Source organism: Canis lupus, chromosome 4, assembly GCF_048164855.1.
Source record: "Canis lupus baileyi chromosome 4, mCanLup2.hap1, whole genome shotgun sequence".
NCBI classification, from domain to species: Eukaryota; Metazoa; Chordata; class Mammalia; order Carnivora; family Canidae; genus Canis; species Canis lupus.
In genome coordinates, this window is record NC_132841.1 from 68,786,409 (window position 1) to 68,812,731 (window position 26,323).

General features: G+C 37.1%; 1 protein-coding gene and 1 long non-coding RNA gene across 6 annotated transcripts in view; both read left to right on the forward strand.

Moving 5' to 3' along the window:
• Positions 1-26,323, forward strand: part of PLCXD3 (phosphatidylinositol specific phospholipase C X domain containing 3) — a 184,693-nt gene that overhangs the window by 22,070 nt on the left and 136,300 nt on the right. The gene's annotated exons all lie outside the window — the stretch shown is intronic.
• LOC140632597 (uncharacterized) lies at positions 19,712-24,787 on the forward strand. Its single transcript, XR_012030205.1, has 2 exons — positions 19,712-23,565; positions 24,099-24,787. It is a non-coding gene; the product is annotated as an uncharacterized lncRNA (long non-coding RNA).

Consider the following 26,323-nt stretch of genomic DNA (forward strand, 5'->3'; position numbering starts at 1 on the left):
CTCACTTGGGGCGGGCTCTGTGCTCGGTGTGGAAGATTCTCTCTTCTCCACCCATCCCCCAAAACTCGTGTGTGTATGTGTGTGTGTGTGTTAGGATCTTAAATCACACATTTTATAGGCATAAATATTACCAAGTCAACCTAATTAAACATTGGAAATCAAACATATAAAACCAGCTTTCCGTCCTCCCCCCAGCATCCCATGCACCTGATAAAATGCGCATTACTTTTTTGGTGACTGCTGGCAGTCTGGCCTCCTGGGATGGAGCAAGTCACTCAACCTCTTTGTGTTTGCTTTTCCACCTACTTAGATGGTAATATCAATAACTAGATGGTGATTCTAAGTTAATGCATTTGAAGCCTTTACAAAATGTGTATGACAATACCAAGATGAGTAAAATTAGACTATGTGTGCATTTGTGATGCTGAGAATATTTTGGATAGAGGAGGCCATAAAAATGGCAATTCAATGGGATCCCTGGGTGGCGCAGCGGTTTAGCGCCTGCCTTTGGCCCAGGGCGTGATCCTGGAGACCCGGAATCGAATCCCACATCGGGCTCCCGGTGCATGGAGCCTGCTTCTCCCTCTGCCTGTGTCTCTGCCTCTCTCTCTCTCTCTCTCTCTCTGTGTGACTATCATGAATAAATAAAAATTAAAAAAAAAATGGCAATTCAAAAATCTAAACATACATGACTGAATTTACATAGGAAAATAATGTGATTTTTTTTTTACCTCCAAAATATATAATCTGATTGACCAATCATTTTTCAAGATGTAAACTGTTTTATACATATATAAATTCAAAGATTCATACTTTAAAAATAGTGGTAAAATACACATAAGACAAGATTCACCATTTTAACTATTTGTAAGTGTGTGGGTCTATGACATTAAGCACGTTCACGTTGTGCAACCATCACTGCCATTTATCCACAGGACATTTCCATGTTCTAAAAGTGAAACTTATTAAACAATAAGATTTAAAAATTACTTTAAAAATAATTTTATCTTTTACCTATAAAGCACTTTTGATACTGCAAAAACATCATATATATTTTATCATACTTGCATCAACAATCTTTTAAGAAAAATGGGGGCTCAAGGCTCAGAAACACTTGGTAGCTTGCTAGCTCTCTGTCTTTCAATTATTTGGAAAGTCAGAACTGAAGCTCAGGACATCTGGCTTCCAGTGCCTATTTTTTCCTGTTTAATCCATTAATAATGCAAAATGAACTAACTGCTGTTTTCACCTGTGCTCAAGTAACTGGGATTTTTTTTTCTTTGATTGTGCTAACTATTGTAAACTTTGTATTGCTCTCCAGGATCTCTTTTGATCCCTAGTATTTGAGGTTTGTGTTTTTTTCTGATGAGATCATATGAGGTTCACTTTAATTGAGACCCTTTTTGCTTTCGATGATCTATGTAGAAACTGATGTTAAAATGAATCTGCAGAGTGGATGGATCTTGAGAACATTATCGTAAGTGAAATAAGCCAGTCACGAAAAGACAAATACTGCACGATTCCACTTGCATGTGTTATATCTAAAATAGTCAAACTCATAGAATCAGGGAGTCGTTGCCAGGGGCCTCTGTTGGCAAAAGGAACTGGGGAAATGGGTATGACTAGAGTTCCAGTTTTGCAACATGAAGTAGTTCAGGAGATCCATTGCGTAACAATGTGAATAGACTTAACACTATTGAACTAACTGTATGCTTAGAAGTGGCTAACACATGGTGAGTCTTATGCTGTGTGTGCATGTATTTGTTGTTGTCATTACCATAATTGGTGGAGGGGACAGAACTTGCCCAATCAGATCATGCTTTATGGGTTTTGACATAAGCACCTGGAAGTTTGCTCTACAGGTTCCTGTGGTGTTTTAATTCTTCAAGGTTCTAACACCAAGAAACAGCATTTTCTTTAGCTTTGCTTCTGGCTATGAGACTAAATAATCTTCTTTTTCCCTCTTATTTCACTCATGATTTCACTGATTGGATATGGCCAAGTCACATTACCTTCTTAGGTCTCTGTTTTAGTGTGATATCAGACTAATGTACTTTGGCATCTTAAGTATCCTGCTGGTAAGGATTAACAAAACAATATTTGACAAGCTTTCAAATTCTTTGTATTGGAAACATCTTCCTGGGTTTGTAAAACACATTAGGATTCACATTGCCCAGAGTTACCTACCAAGGACAATTTACCTTCTTGGATGGAGTGAGTGGCTGCCATATTACAACTTGGACGAGATCAGGATTCAGGATTGGTTCATTTAGAAATTATTTACCAAACAATGTATCTGGAGCTGTTCTTAGAGCTGGAAATGGAAGTCAACAAGCTAGAACAGGGAGTTCCATTCAGTAGTAAGAAGGAGACCATAAACAGAGAAGAAGAGCCTTTGAAAGAATTGTCAAACAACTGTAAGTTGCAAAATAAAATATATGTGTTTACCTGGGGTCTTAGAGACTGCAATCCAGCAGACAGAGTTGATGGAAATCAAAATTGAGCTGAGGAGAGACAGAGGTTAGAGGTTTTAAAGACAAAGAGGTTTTACAAAAATTGTTTTGAAGAGAAGATATTTGGTGCTGGCTTATCTACAATTACATTAATCTGTGTGTGATTGGTTGCTGGGGCTAGTGGTAGGCAGAAAGTCCATTTATGTCCATTATAATCATAAGTAGATGCCTTGGCTTTTAGCTGAATTCGGAAAAACAAAATCCAAGAGAATTTGAAACAAAAGATGTGCATAAGTCTTACTTCCTCAATGTCCTGTTGGCTCCGTTTTAAATAATTCTATTAGCGATGGTTACTCCATCTTATTTTCTTCATTGTCAGAATTCACCTAAATCAGAGGATCATGTTGATTTTTATTGATATATCTAAGCTCTAGGTGAGAACAAGTCCTCTTGGAAGATTTCACTCATATTCACATTAAAATATAGAACATGGTAACAATGGTTGGGGCCCCATCCTATGCTTCCATAAGCACTCTTAGGTCATTAGCTGGGGCCCTGAGTAGCCGATTAAAGACTGAAATTTTCACTTAGATAGTTTCAACTATCCAGATGAAGGCCTGAACGTTTTACCTTTCTCAGGGGTGTTTTCGTGGACTCATTCTCTGATCTTTGTGCTGGAAAGTTTAGGAAAGGGAGGGAGGCCATGGCTGAGGTGCTCATCCCAGAAGACTCTCTGCCTGACTTTAACCTCATTCCCCACTGGGTCTCAGTTTCTTTTAGTCTCCTTGCAGGCTAGGGACAGCTGCTTGCAATTATATTTCACTCTTTATTTACCTGCAAATACAGTTCCAGGCCCTGACCACAGTAATATCAAAAGACAACATCTGTTCTTTCAGAAGCTGTCCATCTGACTCAAGAACACTTGCTGAGTTCTGGGGTCACCCTGCACAAAGAAGTTGTTTCAGAGGTGATGGAAAGGCAGTTGTTGGTTTTGTTCCCTGTGTGCGAATCCAGAAGTGTGACGTGACTCATCTTCAGTAGGCTGGAAAGCTCTCAGGCAGGCAGAGTTTAGTTCTGGGAGGTCTAGGTGGAAGTCCTATAGAAGTATGTTCATACGAAGAGCTGGGAGTAATAACTGCCATTTATCGAAGACTTGCCTTCTGGCAGTCACAGGTATGAACTCTAATCTTTATAACAACCCTGTATGGTCAGTATTACTCCCATTTTACAGAGGTGCAATCAAAGATTAAATACTTGGGCTCACAGAGGTATTAAGTGATGGAGACACTGCTGTCAAGTTTCCATGTTCAAGTATTTGTTTTCTTTTCTTTTCCCAAATTAGGTCTTTTATCCTGAATAAAACTCCTAGGTCTTGTGTAGCAGTCCTCATTATTCATCCAGAATTATTTTCATTGACTATTATGAATTATATTTGTCTGTGTTATTCTAAGTAAAGAGCTTATTTGAACTCTTTTTAAAACAATCACTATTCATGCGTTTTAATGTTTTGACTTACTTTCCAGTTGTCCTATAACTTTAAAAATGGACCTAGATATTTTCTAAAATCCTTAAACAAGGAAAGCACCAAACCTAATGGAATTAAATTCAGCAAGAGTAAGATGAAAAGTTTGCTTCATGCCCAAATTGTGTTTTTTCTTTATGCCCTATCCCTGGCTGCAAATGTCATCATACCATTTTCTATCAGATGAGAAATAGCAAATGTTATAAATGAGAAAAATGTTCAGTGCAGCTACATCAACCTCACAAGTGCCTAAGTGGAACTTTAAATCCCAGTGTTACATTCACAAGGACATTGCTGTGTAGTGCAGCTCAGAGAGCCTCTCAATGGGTGATGCATTGGTCCTTGACCCGGAGAGATGGCATTTTGATTTTGATTGCTTTTTTATGGAGAGTTTAGAACCTTTTCCAGAATATTGCTTTTAGGGGATTTTTCTTGGCTAATGTTTGGGCAAAAATCATTTCTCTTCCAGCTGAAAGTCATCTTTTTTATTTTAAAATCAGAATTCAGAATAAATATGGCAAAGCATTGGCTCCCAGCTATTTAAAATTATTTCATTTCGTTGTCACATTTGCTGATGGTCATAACAAATATATTTTCCCAAACTTTAAGACAATATTTTCATCGAAAATTAAATGAAAGAAATGCATTTTGCCAGATTTTTTTTCCTCCATTAAAAAAAGAGAAGCCTATGGAAACAACATTTAATGATTGCTTTTTATGTTCTACGCCATGTGTTAGATACTTAGCCAAATATTGGCTAACATTTCTATGTAATGAATTTGTGTGGTTTTTTTTTTAATTAGAGAATTTCTCCCCTCAAGGCTGATACCATGATTAATATCAACTCTTTGAACAAAATTTTTAAAAAAGGACCATACTCTCTTTTTTCTTTTTTGTCTTGTATTAAAGACCAATATAATTTAATCATTTTTATGATACAGGATAATTATTAGCATCAATTACTGAGCTGTGTAACACACAAAGATATTTGGAAGAAGATATCGGTATGTGCACAGCTGTTTGCACACACTCACTGGACTAGACATCTGTTTTTTTCTTGCATTTGAGTATTACAGTTTTTAAAAATTGTGGTGAATATATAAAATGTAAAATTTACCCTTTTAACCATTTTCAAATGTAGAGTTCTATAGCATTAAGTACATTCACAGTGTTGTGCAACTATCACCACCATTCATCTCCAGAGCTTTCTCATCTTCCTAAAACCCATTAAACACTACTCTCTACCACCACCCCCATTCCTTAGAAATCACCATTCATCTTATACTCTCTCTGAATTTAACAATGCTAGGAAGCTCATATATGTGGACTCATGTTATATTTGGCCTTCTGTGATGGCTCATTTCACTTAGCATACTGCTTAAGACTCATCCGTATTGTAGTCGAAATTTCTTTCTCTTTTAAGGCTGAACAACACTGCATTGGCTGTATATATCACATTTTGTTTATCCATCCCTTCGTTGATCGACACAGTGTGTCTACCTTTTAGCTATTGTGACTAATGCTGCTATGAATGTGGTTGCACAAGTATCTGCTCAAGTTCCTGCTTTTCCTGGTTTTGTGTACATTTCCAGAAGTGTAATTCCCAGGTCACATGGTAGTTCTACGTGTAATTTTTTGAGGACTATGATTGCTATAGTTTTGGTCTCTTTTCTTGCTGCCGTTTCTTTGTAATGCTAGCATGCTTGTCTTTAGAAACCTCTTCCTACTTAATTACACCTCTTTATTTGCTGTTTATTTTCTCTTAGTTGAAGAGGGATTTAACTAAATTGATTACAATTGTGCTTAGAATAGAAGTAAATAGGCTCTGAGGGACATTTAATTAAGTAAAGTTCATCAGCTTTAGCGTATAAATGTTATCATATCTACTTTAACACTGAAAGGTCCTTTTATACACTTTCAATGTATATAATTGAAAGTGTTATTGATGGTGTCTTAAATAATTAAGACATATGAATTGTGACTTATAGATAAGCAAGATATTACAGTTATTTGAATTAAGATTCCTTAATCTAGATATTAACTATGTATATTCTCATGATGAACCAAACACTGGATACTACCCATGGCAGAATTTTTTTTTTGGAAATTCATGAATTATTATTATAGATGCTTATTATGTATCTATGTCAGTTTCTAAGCACAATTTCAGATTAGCTATGTGGAAGTAGTCTAGATTTTGAGTATAAAATGCAAACTTAAGCCGTTGTGCATCTGCCAAAACAAAACAAGACATAGTTTACTGGTGGTACAAATAATTTTAATAATAGCCAATGATTTCACTAAAAATAAATAAATACCAATACATAACATGGCTACATGGAAAGGGGATTTGTTATGACTATTAAATATTAGATCTTTAGGTATGATATATGTAAGTCATTCTAGGATAATTTGTCAATTGTATGTGTGTGTGTGTGTGTGTGTGTGTGTGTTTTTAAGGATTACCATTACTACTGCAGCATTTTGGCAAATTGTCTTCCCTGACTTTTTTCCTTTTTTAGGCAAGCCAGGCTACCCAGCTGGCACTAGGCACCTCACACCCTAGCACTAATCAAGACCTTTATTTTGGACCCTGTTTTTTTGTCATCATTCCCACTTGTGCTCTGGGTCTATATTTCTATTCAAAGTCTATTTGAATTCTGACCCATTTGGCTTTTCTCCTATTTCTACTTGTCTCTCACACTTGATGACAGGGGAAAAAATAGACCTCTAGAAAATAAAATAGAAAGAATTATCTACATTAGAAACTTCATCAACACCAAAACCAAAATGGAAAAGACTTTTTTTCTCCAGAAATGGAGAAGCTACTTTATTGAGGATTAGTAGGAGGAAATCAGTATATTCTTACTCCTCCTCTCTCCCTCCCTCCCTCTCTCCCTCCCTGTCTTTTATTTACCCAATGACCATTTATCTTAAAGAACTTATCAAACACTACTAGGTTCTATGCCCTTCAGTAGTTCATAGCTTTCTGGAGGAAGCACATGCGTCAAAAAATAAAGATAATATGGTATGATCAGAACCAAAGTAGGGTTCGGCCTTGCTTCTCTGCAATGTATAAGCTGTAGGGGGAGTGGACAGAGATTTACCATAAAAAGTAATGCTAAGGTTGAGTCTTAAGGAATTGGTTTTCTTGGCAGAAAAGGAAACCCAGGGCAATTCCAGGCAAAAGGTAAATATGTGGAAAAAGCATCAAGGTGTCAAGTAATATGGCCCATTTAGAAAATCATTAGTTGTTTGACACAAGGAGACATATTTGAAGATGAGACAGAATGGAGAAGGAATGGATAAGAACTAGAGAAGCATGGGACATTTTTAGCTAGAGCTGGTAAGAAACATCCTGGTATCGATGCTTAGGGAATGATTCTAAGATAGTATGTAAATATGACATAATGAAAAGAGCTGCCAAATAAGACTTCATATTAGAACAGCTATAAGTCTGGGGAATCTCATATCACCGCATTCCTTGATCTTTGGAACTAGGACCATTAAGGTTTCATTTTATAGGGTTTCCACCTCTAGGAAATTCATCTAAAACTTCCACCTCTAGGAAATTCATCTAAAACAAACTTGTCTTTGGGCAATGGCGATATCTCTCCCAATGGATTACTTAACATTTATTTACCTGTACGTTGATTTCTCAATATAAAAGAGGCCTTGGATTGGCTTCTCCATCAAACTGGTGATCTCACTCTAACTTTTTGTACAAGGTGCAAATGGGCTTTTCTTTTTTAAAGATTTTATTCATTTATTCATAAGAGACACACACAGAGAGAAGCAGAGACATAGGCAGAGGGAGATAAGCAGGCCCCCTGCAGGGAACCCAATGGGGGTGGGTACTCGATTCCAGGATCCTGGGATCACTACCTAAGCCAAAGGTAGATGATGCTCAACCACTGAGCCACCCAGGCACCTCAGCAAATGGGCTTCTTAATACAGAATCTAGAGTTAGCTTGGCTAACTCTTCAGGACTCTAATTGTCATAACCTGACAGAGAAGGAAGTATAACACATTTTCTGGTAGGACAGGATGTCTAGCAAGAGAACGGGAAGTGCTATATGTGATGGAGTTATTCTTGTGCCCTTATAGGGAAAAACCGATAAGTAGGCATAAAGAGGATGAAGGAATTGCTCAGGTTTCCATAAGACTTGAGTTTTGTCATTCCACAGAATCTTCCAGAAGACTTAAGTTATGCTTGCAATCATGGTTTCCCTATCAGTCCTGTCATCCAATTGAACACTAAGGAGACTGCCTTCATCTTGACTTTCTTTCCTTGCCTCTTGTTTAAATTTCCCCTGATTGCCTTCTAGGTTTGTCTCAGTTTTATAACCTGTCAACAAAGCCTAACAGCAAGTATTGTTTTTAATGGGTGATTTTATTCAGTCTTTCCAAGCTCTTATTCCTTTAGAGGGCTGATCATGGTATGTGTGATTCACTGTGTGCAAAAAAAATGGTTTCCTATGGCTAGCTATCACTTAACTTTTCTGGTATTCAGAGTTCTTGTTTTTAAAATCTGAGGATTGGACTAGATGATCCTAGGATCCAGGAGGCTACTTATCCTACAACTTCATAGTAAATTGAAATTTTGATCCCTTTTCTTCATGTCTCCATTCAACCACTTGACATAGCCTCATTATGAGCAGAGGTACTTCCCTACACCTTAACTTTGCAATCAGCCATGTGACTTGCTGCAAACAGAAGGCACAGTTTGCTAGTTCTGAGCCTATGCCGTAAAGATGCCTCTCTCCTGCAATTTTGCCATGATTATGAAACTGGCTTCTCTGGGTAGCCTGCCAGTCCCAAGAGGAGGATGAGAGACAAGTGGAGCAGAGCCACACAAGCCACTGCTCCCTCAGGTCAGGCCATCTTGGCTACTTCAAACTTGTGAACAAGAAGTGAATATTTCTTGTTGTGTGCCACTGAGATTTTGAAGTTTTTTATTATAAGAATTATTCTGATAACACCTAACTGATTCAGTCTATATGGCTATAGTATTTTGTATATAGTAGACTTGATAAATAGAGAATTGTTTTTTGTTTTTGCATGAAGCATTATGGTCAAAATAAAATATCCCCTTTGTTATAGGTGTTATCAATGCAAACTGCAATGATTAGGGATTCTTACAAAACTTTTTTGTAAGAGGAAGTGGAGTAGTGGTTATCGAGCACTCTACTTTTCTTTTCTTTTTTTTTTTTTAAAGATTTTATTTATTCATGAGACACACACAGAGAGAGAGAGAGAGAGAGAGGCAGAGACACAGGCAGAAGGAGTAGCAGGCTCCATGCAGGGAGCCCGACGTGGGACTTGATCCTGGGTCTCCAAGATCACACCCTGGGATGAAGACAACGCTAAACCGCTGAGCCACCTGGGCTGCCACCCCCCCTTTTTTTTTCACTCTACTTTTCAGATGTTTCTGGAAGTACTTTTATCCTTGCATCTACACCCAATTGCACTCCCATTACTACATGTCTGTCATCAGTCCTTAGAGACACCACTCCCTGCACACTCCCTTCAGAAGGTTCTCAAGTGACTATGTAATTTCTCCAGCTGGTTGGATTGGGCCATGCTGACCTAGATCATTTGGGGGAGAAAAGAGCAGCTGCTTGAAGAGATGAAGGTTTTTAATGAGACTCTTTTCACTGGAGTTTTTACAAATTAGGTCAGTTATAATCTGATAAAAGCAGGAGAGAGTCTAGTGGATAATTAGGAAATTGCACAGAGATATAGGACAGCCTCTTAGAAATGACTTCGAATGCCTTGACAAGTTTTTCTGGAGCACACTACAATGCTGAGAAATTTGGAGGTTGGAAGTTACTGTGGTGTAAGGGTGCTGGATCTTAGGTATCATGGGGAGACCTCTTGATTCTGAGTACCATCTGAGACCAAGTATCTGAGAAAAGAGGTATCTGATCCTTTGAAGGACCCTTCAGAGAGAACCAGGCAGTGTCCCTGGCCTTTTAGCCATGAGGATGCAGAAACTCAATCTAGGAAATTCACCCAAATTCTTCCTACTACCTAGTGATACTCTTAATTATTTTGTATAATGCCATGCTAATTATGTTTTTAAAAACTGACCATCCAGGAAGCCTGGGTGGCTCAGTGGTTTAGTGCCACCTTCAGCCCTGGGTGTGATCTGGAGACCAGGGATCAAGTCCCACATCAGGCTCCCTGCATGGAGCCTGCTTCCCCCTCTGCTTGTGTCTCTGCCTCTCTCTCTCTCTCTCTCTCTCTGTCTCTGTCTCTGTCTCTCTGTCTCTCATGAATAAATAAACAAAATCTTAAAAAAAAACCTGATCATCCACAATAACCTCTGCATGGTACTAAGAGATGAAAAGATTGTTGGGTATTATAAAAATTACAACTGTCACTCGTAGCAAATACCATTTCTTGAGTTCTTACTTTGAGCTAGATGATTATATCTGTATTATTTCATTTATTTTTCACAATTTTATTGTAAGGATGATGGTATTATTACGATTTTCAGATGAGGAAATGAAACCCAGAGAAAAGAAGTGATTTTTCTTTAAGTTCACAGGACCAGAAATATAAAACGTTGGCGCTCTGGCTTTTAGGAGATTGAGGGAGTTTTCTCAGGATAACAGGGCTAGAAAAATTATATGTGGGGGATGATAGCAATACAAGTGGTGTACAATTGGCTGGGAGAGAAAGGCCTTGACATGAAGGGTCTAGAGGAGGGAGCTCAATCTTTTTCTATAAAGGGCTTTGAGGGCCATATGGTTTCTGTTGCAATTTCTCTGCCAGTAACATGCAGGCAGCCATAGAAATATGTAAACTAATGGGCATGAATGTGTTCTAATAAAACCATATATGAAAAAGAAAAAACCATATATGAATACTCAAATTTGGATTTCTCAATTTTAATGTCACCTTATATTATTCTTCTTTTGCCTTTTATTAACCATTTAAAGATATAAAGCCATTCTTAGCATGAAGGCTATACAAACACAGGTGGTAGGCTAGATTTGTCCTGTGATCTATAGTTTGCTGACCTCTGGTCTGGTGTTCAGCAGTACGTATTTATCAATATGTATATGTTTTTATTATTTATTATAGCAGGAAATGAGAACAACACTGTTACTGAATACTGGTAAAACAGGGAAATCTGTGGAAATCTCGTTCTGTAACCATCTCAAAAGCAGTGGAAGATTGGAAGGTTCAGCATTGTTATATCCCCTAGCATCATCTTTGAACTTTACTTAAAGCCTTGATGAGAACTTTGGGATTTCCTTAACCTTTCTGCACTTCAATTTTCTCCTCTGTATGATGTGGGTAATAAGAATACACCTGTATGTCAGGTTCCCTGAAACCAACCCCAAGTTCTGCAATTCACTAGGAGGAATCATAGAACTCAGCATTTGGTCATATTCACAGCTGTGATGTACTATGGTTGAAAGGATACAGGCCAAAATCAGGAAAGGGAGAAGGCACATGGGGCATAGCTAGGAAAACCAGGTGCAATCTTCCAGTGGTTCTCTCTCAGTGGAGTCACATGAGACATGCATAATTCTTTCAGCAATGAGTTGAGACAACACCTGTGAGGTATTGCCAATGAGGAAAGAGCACTAGAGATTCAATGGGGTTTTTACTGGGGGCTGATCTTGTAGGCATCTTCTGTCTGGCATGTGTCAAATTCCAAAACAGGTGTTTAATGTAAACTATATCATTTGCAATAGTTAGGCGTAGTGAACAACTATTATTTCTGGGAATGTGAAACCCTTCCTGAAGCCCAAGTTCCTAGATGCCAGCCAAGTGAAACTTGTAGATAGGCCTTTCAAAGGGTAGCAGTCAGACCTCTTAGGTTAACTCTTTTCTGTCCATTTTCCCAAAGTGGTGAGGATTAAATGAGTTAATATATTGTGCTTAAATAATGCTTGGCAGAGAGTGAGCCCACAAAACTGTACATTTCATTCACAGAAGATTACCCAGGAGGCAAGAAGGCATCATGAGAAAGTCTCATAGGATTGCAGATAAGGCACATTCTTTCATTAATATATTTTTGTGGTATGAATCATTACACATACATATAAACACGTGGGAGAGTGTCATTAATTTTACCTTTTAAACTGTAGCAATTAAGAATATGCCTCCCCTGCCAATAATTTATTCGGTGTTATGCCTTATAGGTCAAGCAAATACTCAGAGGGGTTCACACACAAGAGACAATGTCATCCTGCTGTTCAGAACTCCATTGATAGTGGAGGACACTCATGCTCATGGACTCTCGAAGATTCAAAGATTTGTTTGAAATTAACAAAGAAAAGGGGGCATTTTGATGTAAGTTTCCACTGAAGGACTGGAGGGGGCATCCATGTCATTGTACAATAGTAACTGACAAGGTTACCTCTATGGACTGTTCTACTACATCCCTTTCTCTCTACTAAGGAAGCCTGGATGCAGAATGGTTCTTCTACTGGTTCAGTCATTGTGTTGCTTAAAATTGGTACCAAGGAGGGATGATAAATGCGCTATCAGTTTGTATGAGGGAGCAAGTCATTACTTTGTTTTGTGCAGCAGAAATCCTAGTGATCATAAATTGATTCATTAAAGGCCTAAGATGTCAGAGTTCCCCTTTTATTCTGTTGAGATACTGTTAATCCTCAATTACCCGCCAATGCATTTTCCACTTTATGGCTAATTTAGATGCTAATTTTTAATACTGGGCAGTTTCCCTTGCCATCCAGAATATTTTCCTTTATGTGAAGATATTTTTTTAGACAATAAAAATACTTTAGAAAGTAAAGCATTTAAATATCTTCTGCATAATGGTATCATATAAATTAAGGAAATAGACATATTCTTTACACATAATAAAACAATTCTTTTTATAATGGAGATGTTACTTAAGAAACATATTATTATCTACAATGAACAGTTCTTCCCTTTTTTTTTAATTTCCTAAGTATTGAGCAATTGATACCAAGCTAAAGATAATCAATTCTCTAATAATCCAGTGCTTTTCTGACAAAACCATAATAATTTTCAGGCCATCGTCACTTTTTAGAAAGCAGAGCATTAAGCCACGGCAGTGTCATCTCTGAAAGAGAACAATATGGCCTGTCTACTCTGGGATGAGAGTTCATGTTATTTTATTATATAGAAATGATGGTCTAGATTGTTTTCTTTTTAAGAGCCTGCTTTAATTACTGAAGGACTTTAAACAAACAAACAAAAACAACCCTTGGGTGAAAACTAAAAATGTAGCCATTTCTAATTCTATCATGTACAATTTAGTACAATTTATGGGTTTCTTCATCACCTTAAATATCTTCTTTAGTTTTGTAGGACAGGGACTCCTAAATCATGAAAAAATGGTATTTAGTCAGATAATGAAGAGAATGAATAATTTACCCAAATTTCAGGCCATACTGTATTTACCAAATGGTTCAGAAACTAGGCAGGGCAGATCGAATGCAACTGCTGATGCTTACAGATTAACTGCCTGTTCCTGAAACGTATGGAATGGCAGAAGCATTACAGTTAGAAAAATGAAAACAGAAACTGCCTCAACAATATATCTTTTATAACCAGATAGGGTACACTTTATGCCATAGGCCTCTTTGAAACTTTAAATTGTGGACTCATTACATTTAGCAACTTAAGTGGAAAATAGATCCAGATTTTAATTCTGTGGCATTGTTCTGAGATTGAGCCAAAGGTTTAGAATCTTGGTTATGAATGTCTAAATCCAATGAGCAATTCGAAGCTGGATCTCAATACCAGAACATTGGTTAGTGAAGTAGGGGGGCCGGTTCATTTACCTTTAAAGATGGGCTTATTTAAAAATAAACAAATAAATAAAGATGGGCTTAAGGAAATGTTCTGGCTTTGTTGATTCAACTAGACTCAAGGTCAAAATGCTTGTTTTATTAAAATTTATATAGGTTTGTTGCAGGTGTTCACTTAAGTTATCCAGTCAAAATCCGACATTAGGTTAACTGTAACTTTCAGTATGAACACACTTTGAAACTTGCTTTTACCTAGAAAGTCCACTTCTAGGAATATATCCTGTATGTGTACCTTTGCAGTGTTGTATGTACTAAGATATTTCCACATTATTTGTGGTAGTAAAACATTGGAAACCAAAATATCCACTAGCAGAGGTCTGTTTAAATAACTTGTGAACAATAAAATACTTTTCCAGCATTAAAAAAAAATACTGAGACAGCTCTCTATGTTCAATGTGGAATGATCTTCATGAAATTTTAAATGAAAATCATCATGCAGAAATCTATATTATGTGCAACCATTTGTATACAAGTATGTTTTTAATGCTTATTTATGAATATATATTTATATTCATGCACAAAATGCATAGAACATATTTGAAGGGTACATAATAATTGGTAATAATCATTGCCTCTTGGAAGTTGTAAAGATGACCAGGATAAGAGAAAAATTTAGATTTCACCATATGTACTATTTTCTATCTTTTGACTTTTGCAATGTGTATGTATTATCTAGGCAAAATGTTGTCTTAAAAAACTTACCTACTTGGGAAGAGAAAATGGATTTGTCCCATGTTCTCCAGAATACTTTGTTCATATTACTATTATCACATTTATCAAATTGTCTCCTGTTAAGAATTTTCTGTTGAATTCTCTTGCTAATTTGTAAGCTCCTGAAGCTTAAAACTGTTTTATGCATTTTAACATCAGATCTAACACATCTGGCATATGGCAGGCGTTCAATAATGTTTTAATGAATAAATGTACTTTTATATGACATGATTTACTCTAGTTACCTTAGTTTTAACTTTGTTATTTTGTGGTAAATTGTAAACAAAATAACAATTAAATTATATAGTACCAAAGGCTTCTGTTTTGAGAAGCAGAAGTCCCCTATCCCCATCCAGTTTTTCTCCCATAGAGAAAACTACTCAACTTCCTTTTTACTGCCTTTTCTGATATTTACCTCCATACCTCTAAATAATAATCTTATATTGATGCTTGCTGATTTGTCCTTTTTAGGCACCATCTATTGACTTCTTGGATGTCCACTCATATGTAAGAGAGAGACCAGATAAAAGTTCATAGGAAGTTTGATAATAATGGTGATGATGATTTGCATGTGTGTTGGAGGGATGCAGTTTATGGATTCTTAGGATTCATTCTAAGGTGATCAGATGGTAAGCATGTCTACTCACTGAGGTAGGCACCTCTCCAGGTTGTTCTGTGGAAGTATTTTAAGAAAATTCTAGATTTTTTTTTTTTTTTTTTTTTTGCCCCTTAGGCTTCTAGCATTAGGGAAAGTAGGCCAGTAAGGGAGCTGGGATTTTCCTTGTTGAATGGCATTTACCCACCTTCGATTTCCACAATAAACATGCCCCTCCTGGATCAATTCCTCTTGAGCAAAATTTTTGTTCTTCCAGTTTGTGGGAGAAGAAATCCTTGTGTAGTTGTATGGTATGGAGGAAGAGACCTATGGGTCTAACTTCTCTGATTCATAGAGTTTTAATTAATACTTCCCTCATTTCTACCTTCTCTCATTGCATCGTCCATGATACTTGGTGCTTCTAAATCCTATGCATTTTAGGCTTCTAGAAATGTCATTTTTTCCATAAGTATCCTCTCTTCAAGCCCTGGGTTTCTGCATCCTCTGCTCTTCTAAGTCATTCATTCATCCACCTTTTATCTTCCAGATATTTGTTGATGTCTGTTTCTTTTTAAATTTTCATTATTCTTGTAATTTTTAAATCTCTTGATAAATACATATTTAGTTTGCCATAATTCCTAAGTTTATTCTGTTGTCCATTTTTTAAAAAATTGAAGTATAGCTGACATACAATGCTATATAGGTTTCAGGTATAGAACACAGTGATTCAACAAATCTTTACATTATGCTATGTTCACCACACATCATGTCTTTTTAAAAAATATTTTCATGTATTTGTTTGGCAGAGAGAGAGAGCATATGAGCACAAGCAGGGGGAAAGGGAGAAGCAGGCTCCCTGTGGAGAGGGAGCTCTGAGAGGGGTTCCATGCGGGGCTCGATCCCAGGACTCTGGAATCATGACCTGAACTGTCGGCAGTTGCTTAACTGACTGAAAGCCACCCAGGTGCCCCCACATCATGTATTTTTAATTGATATCTTGGTTAGCAAAATTACTGGACAGAGCTGCTGGTCCAGATCATACCAAAGAGGCTTTGTTGAGTGTTTTCTAAACTAGCTCCTTTTAGCGCATAATCACCTAGGTCCCACCATTCTTATTTTTCATCTCCCTGAAGGGGAGCAGAGATATTTAAGATAGAGACTATGAATAAGGCTGTTGGTGCCTAAGACCTTTCACCATTAGGGTGAAAGAATATGGTAGATAAATTTGTGACTCATACCACTAAGAAAAGTAATAAAAACAGCATATGGTCTGATACAGAAGGAACATTTTCCTACTGAGATAATATATAAGTATCAAGATGAAAATATACCCTAATTCTTTTCTCACTCATTATTTCAGTGATGGTAAGTTTTTAAAAACATAATTACTGCTGTTTTGTAAAAATTTATGTATGATACCTTTTATAGTACCTATGCTACTTCTTCCCACATTGCTAGATCCAATTATTAAATCTATATCCATTTTTAGATCTGCTTTTTCTGTCCAGTGCTCAATTTTCTTACACATTTGAAAATATTTTTCTTTTCTTTCTTCAGTTTTTTTTTAAAATTTACTTTTTAAAGTAATCTGTACACCCAATGTGAGGCTCAAACTCACAATCCCGAAATCAAGAGTCACATCCTCTACTACCTGAGCCAACCAGGCACCCCTGAAAGCACTTTTCAGTGAAATCTTTTAAAAAGTATTTTCTGACCCTCAAGATCTGTTTTTATTAAACAATTATAGAGCATTTTAATGTCATATTCTTATTAGAATTTTAATTCTATTTGGAGACTACGACTCTTTAGGAGATTAGAAAAAAAGGGCATGAAAGAGAGTAATACTTTTTTTAAGTGTTGGTTAATGAGATCCAGGGAGAAAGATGAAAGAAGTGGGTTTCCTTTTGTGTTTGCAAGGAGGATAGGGGAGAAAAGGAAGAACAGACTTAATTGGGTAGTCTTTTTTCTTACTCAAGATCCTGTTTTCATGGGTTAGGAAAATTTGGGTCTTAAGAAACTCTTAGCCAATCTCATAGCAGAGGTGTATTTTCAAATTGAATTGAGGGGAAAGGTCTTTTGAGGTTAGTAAGAAGCATCAATAGGGAGCTGAGACAGCAGCTTTTGCCCTAGGCTATTTCAAAAGTCAGGAGCAGAGCTAAGAATAGATGTTTGTAATGGCCTGTCCAGTTTTCAGACCACAGACACATGTTCCCTGATTCCCCCTCCTGCTTAAAAGATCATTTTAGAATATGCAGTGGTTGGATATCTCAAAAGAGAGTGAGTCACTTGCCTACTCAACCTCAATTTTTCTTTTATGCCCTGGGTTGGTTATGGGACTGAAAGCAAAGCCGAGGCAAGGACCAAGAGCAAGACCTCTGTATCAAGAGAGTGAATTGAGAATTGAGCACATGCTGACTCCTCTCTCATCTGCTTCAAGCTCATAAAAAATATTGGGTACTTATAAAAATTAAGAAAAAGCATAAATTTTAAATGTTAGAAAAAGGAAATCTCTGGAGACTCTAAGCAGAAATACTTAAAAATGGGGTGTTTGGGTGGCTCAGTCTGTTAAGCACTTGCCTTTGACTCAGGTCATGATCCCAGGGTCCTGGGATCAGAGCCCTGAAGATCAGGGAGCCTGCTTCTCCCTCTCCCTCTGCTGTTCCCTCTGCTGTGCTCTCTTGCTCTCTGTCAGATAAATAAATAAAATCTTTAAAAAAAAAAAAAGAAGAAGAAAAAAAAAGAAGAAATGCTTTAAAAAAGAAAAAGACAAGCATCTATGGGGATAAGTAGACACGGAAGCTTAGGAATGTAAAATGCTTTTCTTTATTTAGTTCAGTTTCCCTAAGAGGACCTGAATGGCGGGCACTACACCATCAATACTGGGGACTTCATGAAGCTATAATGGGTTTATACAGAGGACAGCCTCCCTGCATACAGAGAAGTTCAATGCAATGAAAAGCACACAATAAATTTAACAAGTTTAGAAATCTATATTTCCCAAATGGGGAGCATTAAAAAACCTGAAAAAAACTTAAGTAAATGATTTCTATGTCCCTTAAAAGATAAATAATGGAAGAGGGACATAAAAAGGTATCAGTGATAATAAAACAAGAACGAGTAACTATGAAACAAGCAGATGTATTGAAATTAACATTATGATTCCTAGAACTTTGTAAAATTGTTATAGGAATAAAAGGGAAAAAAAAAAGGAATAAAAGGAAAACAGATACAGTGAACAGAAGACTGGAAACAGCTGAAGAGAGAAGGATAAAGTAGGAGAACACTGCACAAAGATACAGAAATGGAAAGTAGAAGGTAGTGAGGAGACATAGAAAATTTAGAAAGTCCAATGTACATCTGCCACAAATTGAGAAAGGAGAAAATAAAAAGAGCAGTGTAGAAATAATATTTCAAGAGATAATAGTTGAGAATTCCCCAGAACAAACATGAAAGTATTTGGATTAGAAATACCTTCTGAGTACTGAGCAAGATAAACAATGACCAGGGGAAAATAAAGGAGTGATTTTTGAAAGTGGACCCTGAAGACAAAATTTTTACTCATATTTATTATACCTCATCTCCTCTCTTTTTACTATATGCATTATACTGTTCACAGTATACAAAGCAATGGTATACACAAATATTATTTTTCTTTTTTGTTGATTGTGGTACAGAGTCAGTAAAGTTTGGAACTCACTGATATTTGTATCTCTTTAAGTATAATCTTAGAATTTTTAAAATAAATAGGTAATTAAGTTCAACCAAAACTGTGGGAACTTGATAAATGGGTCCTTGCATCTCCTGAAACTAGACCACAAAGTTCTTCATATTAAAGCTGACAGATAAGTCAAAACAGTGTAGACTGAGGGATCCTGTCAGACTAGAAAGATAGAATAGTGATCATTTTGCAGTCAGTACTGAGCATGATGTTGGACTGGTCTGTAAGGGGCAATTGGATGGCTTAATTATGGAACCCCAGGTGATTGGCAAGAACCTGACCAAAAATGTCTAGAGCAATGCTTATAGCATAATTACTAATAAAACATTTACATTAAAAAGTGTTGTCACTGATTTTGTTGAGCTCCAAAGGATTCCGGAAGCCTAATCCTCCTGGAGAGGGTAAGTATTTAAAGAGGAAAGGTAGTCCTGAAAGCAAATGTTGTGACTGGTAGAATCAAGGAAGCTCAAGGAAAACCAAGCCAGTGATCAATGCCAATGTCCAATACAGAGAGGAATGGAAATAATAGTGCAGCAGCAGGCAGAGACACCTGCCATGATCAAGAATGCAAACCTTATGTTATGGTCACTTAATTCTGGGGAAAATTTAACTCATGGAACATTTGCATCCAGATAGCAAGATCTGGGAAAATCCCTAAAAAGTTGCAAATAGGGATTGGAGGTAGAAAGCAAACACTCAGACAAAGACCAGAGATGTGAATCTCTTATCAGTAGAAGCAAGTACACATGACAAATTCTTCTTGAGGTAGGATTTGTGTTTAGGTGAAACCACAGTTGTTTTATACAATTGGCTGTAAAACACACAATTTATAAATGTTTCTCAAAGTCAAATTTGCTCAGAGTTCTACATGTGCTGTTTCCAGTTTCTTACTTTCCATTCATTTTCTCACTCAAACCAATCTGGTTGCTGCCCTCACCATTCTACTAAAAATGCTTTTTATAATTCATGGGTAACTTTTGGTTGGCAAAGCAAATGTACACTTCTTAATCATCTCAGCATCATTTCACAAAGGTGACCATATTCTCTTCTTTTTTTTTTAAAGCTTTTATTTATTTATTCATGAGAGACATAGAGAGAGAGGCAGAGAAACAGGCAGAGGGAGAAGCAGGCTCCATGGAGGGAGCCCGATGTAGGACTCGATCCCGGGACTCCAGGATGACGCCCTGGGCCGAAGGCAGATGCTCAACTGCTGAGCCACCCAGGCATCCCCCATACTCTCTTTCTTTTAAGAAGACCCTTATTCCATAGGCTTCTGCTATAGGCACTCTCGTGGATTTTCCTCATGCCTACGAAGCCACTCCTCCTCAGCCATCCTCTCCTATCAGATTTCTAAATATCAGATTTCGGCTTTATCCTGGACCTTCTCACCGCTCACTCTAGATGAGATCACTGAACACCACCTATATACAAATAACTCCTGAATTTCTCTGTCCAGTCAAGATCTATCATCTGTATTCCAGGACTATCCAATCCCACATGCCGTCTCCATTGGATTGTCTCACAGGTATTGCAAATATGTTCGAAACTGCGCTTCTCAAACCCCATTTCCCCTGCAATGTCAGAATCTGACCTTTGGGTAACTTGCTAGCTCTGTTCCCCTGGTAACCTGATCAGAGCAAAATGTCAACCATATTTTTAGGCAGAATTGCTTATGAGAAAATGACCTTGAATTTCTAAACTGAATCTTGGCTAAGAGCAATGCCATATACTCAGTGTGGTCATCAGGGCTTCGGGCTTTCCTGAATATGGCACCTCTTATAACTGGACGTGTCCCTTGCAGAAATATGACAGTGACTTGCCTGGGCTGCTAACTGGCTTGCTAAAGAATGAGCCTGAAATCACATGTGACCCTGAGGCTCTCAAAGGCTGCTCGATGCAGTGTTAATATTGTTAGTTTCTCAGGGCTGTGGGTAAAACAAAGTTATCGATTGTGAGGCATGTACTTCTTCAGTGGATTTGATACCTAAATTAAAATAGACTCTGTTAATGTAAAACAGAAATATGGACCCAATTTATCACAGTTCAATTTCTGAAGCATTGTCCCTGAGATGGGAGGGTGACATGTTGGTGTGGAGCCCACTTGTGTTCTGACCATGACAATGAATTTGTCTGCTGCTGCTGATTTGGAAGTAGAACAAGCCACTTCATCCTCTCTCTTCTGAGTGTTCTGAGCAACACTGTGGCTGATGTCACCACCCCTTCCTCTCTTGACAGTCTTTTCACTTAATCATTTGAAAGATGATCAGACACCTGTGAAATACTGTAGAAATAAAGCTAAAGTAGAAATATCAGTGTAGGGGATCTCTGGGTGGCTCAGTGGTTTAGTGCCTGCCTTTGGCCCGGGGCATGATCCTGGAGTCCTGGGATCGAGTCCCACATTGGGCTCCCTGCATGGAGCCTGTTTCTCCCTCTGCCTGTGTCTCTGCCTCTCTCTCTCTCTCTCTCTCTCTCTTTCTCTCTGTCTCTCATGAATAAATAAAAAAAATATTAAAAAAAAGAAAAATATCAGTGTAGGTTAACAAGTAAGGCAGTGATGAAAAATGTTTTTTGTAATCCAGTGTCTTAGAAAGAAACAGAAGAAAGAAAGAAAGAAAGAAAGAAAGAAAGAAAGAAAGAAAGAAAGAAAGAAAGAAAAAGAAAAAGAGAAAAGAGAGAAAGAAAAAAGAGAAAGAAGAAAGAGAGAGAGAAACCACCACAATTTTGCAGCACACTGTATAGAGGAGAGAAAACTAAATTCTCAAGGGTGTGTGTGTGTGTGTGTGTGTAAAACCAATCTCAGTGACTTAGAAGAGAGTCATTATTTCAAGGTAACCATATTATTCCTCCTCCTCTCCTCTTTTACAGATTTTAAGGGTAGGAGGAACAATTTCCTGATCCTTTGTAGGATACCAAAAAAAAAAAAAAAAAAAGGGGAAATTATTTCAGTCATGCATTATACTTGCTAGCTTCTTAGCATTACACTTCCTATAGGCTTCCCTAGCTTAGAATCCTCTGGCCTTCATTCGTAATTCATAACACACTAAGGTACCCCTTTTGGTTTTATCTGTTGAGTCAATTTATTGATTATATAGAAAAGTCTGCTCCAGTTTCTAAAAGAAATGTTTTGCTTTAGTTATTTGTAAATAAACCAATATAATGCCAAACTGTATTATATAATTTGATTATCTAATTCAATTTTTAGATGTAGTCTGGATAACTATTGGTCCTTTCAGAAAATAACAAACCAATTGTTAGAGGGCAAAAATGTGACGCCACTGAGAATGTATTTGCTGATAAAATATTAAAAGATTAACCTGTTACTGAATTTAGAAGCCAGACTTAATATAATCCCTTTGATCAAAGACAAAATAGGCAACAACAATAATTGCGCCAAGAATAAAAACTTGGCAATTCCGAAACACTGAAAGAATAGTTTCAATAACTTTATACATTCCTAATAAGAGTTTTAAATAACTTGCGGAATGCAGACTGTAAGCCACTTGTTAATGATAATACATGAAATCAAATTATCAAAGATTTCAAATGAAATTTCATTTTATAAATACATTTTTAAAAACCTGTCATAAATAAAGCAAGGAATCTTTCAATTCTTCCAGGGTAAAGAGGACTCACTAGGTAAAACTATTTGTTTGAAAACACATTTAATTTCTCAGTTACACATAGTTCAGTGGCACTAAAATAGAAGCATATGTAAAGCACCTCATTTCTTTCAGTGCACCAGGCACTCTATTCTAATCATTGATGAGCTCCAGTAAACCCTAGAGTTTCCAAGCTGGGATTTGGTACTTTGTGTTCAAACGTTTCTTCAATTTAAGAAAAAAAAGTGATTCTGATGATGCCCATGCCTTAGTCCATTAGGGCTGCTATACCAAAATTACAGACAAGGCAGTTTGTGAAGCACACAGAAATTTATCTCTCACAGTTCTGTAGGCTGAGAAATCCAAGATTAAGGTGTCTGGTGAGAGCCTGCTTCCTGGTTTATAGATTGTTATTATTATTATTATTATTTTAGTATCCTCGCATGCAGAATGGGAAGGGAGCTTTGGGGCCTCATTTATAAGGTCACTGATCCCAATCGCATGACCTAACACCTCCCAAAGCCCCACCTCCAAAGGCCATCACATTGGAGATTAGCTTTCAACAAACAAATTTTGGGAGTACATGTTCAGTTTATAGCAGCACATATTCTAACAGAAGATGAGCACCTCTATTTAGCCACATTCTGAAATATTTAAGTACAGTTCAGCGGGAGCAAAGGTGAAGTGTATTAAAATTCAGCCAACATTACTGAGAACTAGCAGTGGGATCCCCACTGTGGTAGCCACTGGTGTGCTGAAATAAAAATTCCTTGTCTCTGAAAGGCTTATGATGTAGATGGGGAAAGAAAGCACCTGTAAAAGCACCTTTTAGAGGAGCCTGTGAATTATTATGTTATATTTTATATACACATACCTTTCTTGGAAAATATAGCTGAGTTAACTCCTTTAAATTGGAGTTCCTTTTCTCTCTGCACTGTATAATTAAGCCTTTGTTGCATATGAACTTGACCTGGGATTGTTTCTGGAAACTGTACTTTGACCTTCATCATTAGTTCCTTGGTAAGATTTGTATTTATGTATCTAATCATTTCTCCCTCCCTTCTTCTCCATGACATCTTAGCTCATGCAGAATAGATGCCCAGTCAGTTACCTGTCAGTCACCTGATTCTATGTTTAATGGAGGTAAGCCTTAAGTTGGTAAGGAGAAGTCAGAATCTGACAGGTAGTTGAGAGTGCGATATTGGCAGAGAACATAATGGAAAACTGAGAAATTGTAGGGAAGTGTCTTAAGGAATGGAGTGGGATGTGTTAGGAAGCAATAAGAGGTAAATGCCATTGACTGCCATTGGCAGTCTTGAAACCAGGGCTATGAAGTCTTGTTATTGACTTTATAAACATGATATTTTAGGAATATTAACTGGACGTTGATGTGTTAAAGGGACTTAAGTAGTGTGATGCTAGTTGGACATGTCCCATTCATTCATATGAATATACCATTCTTTCAAAATTACTGAGATTAAACTGGATTTGTAGTATGTATTCATTGTGTGGTGTTTTTTTTTTTTTTTTTTTTTGTCTTGGGTTGTGTTGACCAATTTCTCCCCTCCATTTATAGTAATGGAATCTAATTGAAGGACTTTTAAGCAAGAAACTCTGCCACACTGATGTGGGTGATTTGTTATAACATTTTTGAATTTTTTTTCCCTTTTATCTAGTCTGAATGCCATTTACATTTGGAAGAATCAAGACATGAAATCCTCCTAACCTCTTCAAACATGAAAGTGGCTGTGAATGTATTTTTGTTATTTGTCTTCTTAAGCTGTATTTTTCTCTACAGCCTTGAGCCTAAGTGAGGAGACTTAGAAAAAGAAGAGAATGTTTAATCAATAACTTTACTGTTCTTTTATTTAGTCATTTGAAGAGTACTTGGCATTTAAGGGAAATATTTTTCTTTGAAAAAAATAGGTAAGAAAAAAAAACCTCAAGCAATGCTCTGTGGAAATGTCTAAACAAAAGATGCTTTTATAGGGAAATAAATTGTAGAAACAGACACTGAAAAAATAGAAATATGTCTTTTTTAATTTGAAAATATATGCTAACATGTAGCATGGGTTGCATATGTGTGCATAACATCACTGTGTTTCTTCATAAATTATTTTACATTCTGATAAGGAAGTTGCCCTGTGAAATGTGTATGTAGCTCCTGAAATAAATGCAATTTATGTAGGTGTCTTTGAATGTCTTCCCTCTGGACCCTTGTTTTTCACTTCAGCCCATTTTTCCTGCTTTAGTTTTCTCTGGCCTCACAGCCTAAAGAACAGCATTTGGATTTCCAGGGGAACTCAGCATTACTGTGAAAGGACCTGAACCTCTACCCTGGCCACTTGCTTTTAAATCCTACTGCTTTGCCCACTATCAGACCCCAGTAATTAGCACACTTCTGGCACAAGATTGGCATTAAGTTAACACTTATCGGATGAAACTTATTAAAGTTCCTATTATTTGCCCCAATTTGCCTCATCACTGATAAACGTCTGCTCCTTTTTTTTTTTTTTTTAAGATTTTATTTATTTATTTGAGAGTGAGAGATGGCAAGAGAGAGAGCCCAGGCAGAGTGGGGAGAGGGAGAAGCAGGCTCCCCATTGAGCAGGGGGCCCAACGTGGGGCTCGATCCCAGGACCTTGGGATTGTGACCTGAGCCGAACGCAGATGCTTAACTGACTGAGCTACCCAGGTGCCCTGATAAGCTTCTGCTCTTCAAGGTAAATGACTCTAATTCCTTATTCATTCTGGTCACATTTCTTCTTCCCTCTTACTAGGCAGAATTACTTTTTCATTACTTTTGGTTTTATTTTCAACTTTATGGTTTCAGTGTCTAACCTTTTATTTCCACTGGGGATTCTCAGGCTGTTCACTATGTCCTTTATTCCTTCTATATTCAGTTCTTTAAATATGGAATCCCTAAAGCTTCATCCGGTTGGATTGCATCTAAATCTGTTTTCTAAAATACTGCACTGACCATCCTCTACCCTTTCATCTATGGTCTAATTAACTTTTTAAGAATTGAAGTATAATTGGCATATGATCTATTAGTTTCAAGTGTATATAATTGGCATAAGATATATTAGTTTCAAGTGTACAACATAATGATCCGATATTTGTATTTATTTGGCCTAGCTAACTTTTACCACCATGGATTTTATCTAGAATGGGGAGAGAGAGAAGGAAAAGCAACTGATACCTGATGGTTCAACATTGTTCCAGTGACAACACACATTTGTTCTCTCTCTTTGAAAGTTGTCCTGTTTCGTTGTGCATAACGATGGTTCATTCTTCCCTAAAGTTGCTGCCTCTGTTGGTTCTGTCCACTCATATATACACAATTTTTGTTTGTAACCACCCACAAACAGCATTCTATTTCTGTGATTTATGAACTGTTTTTCTTTCTTGGAACTATAGAACATCACTTTTTTGGAAGAATGAGCTAAAAACAATGGTCTATGAAGATAGGTCAGACCAAGTCTTTTTGAGTTCCTCGAAGAAACATATGACAGAGTCCCAGAAATATGATACTGGTCTCAAGAATACCAGGGACTAGCTGAATGATGCTGAGTGATTCCCTCTGGGGAAAAGTGATTGAGACATAAATTTCCTACATGAGAATATGTTCATATGAACTTATTCTCATGTTAAGGATTGGAGTCTGGTTGTCACACAACCTTGTGCAGAGAAAGCATCTATGTTCCATTAAGGAAATTTGGGCCTACTATATTAGTGCCTACTACATGCCTGGAGCTATACTAGCCTCTTTATAAAGCATAAGTAATTCATCTATCTCTCAAGACAATCCTGTAAGATATTTATTAGCTCCATTTTACAGAGGAGGCAAAGGTATTATTAAGAAAGTTAAAAACATTTTTCCCAAGATAAATAGTCCTAA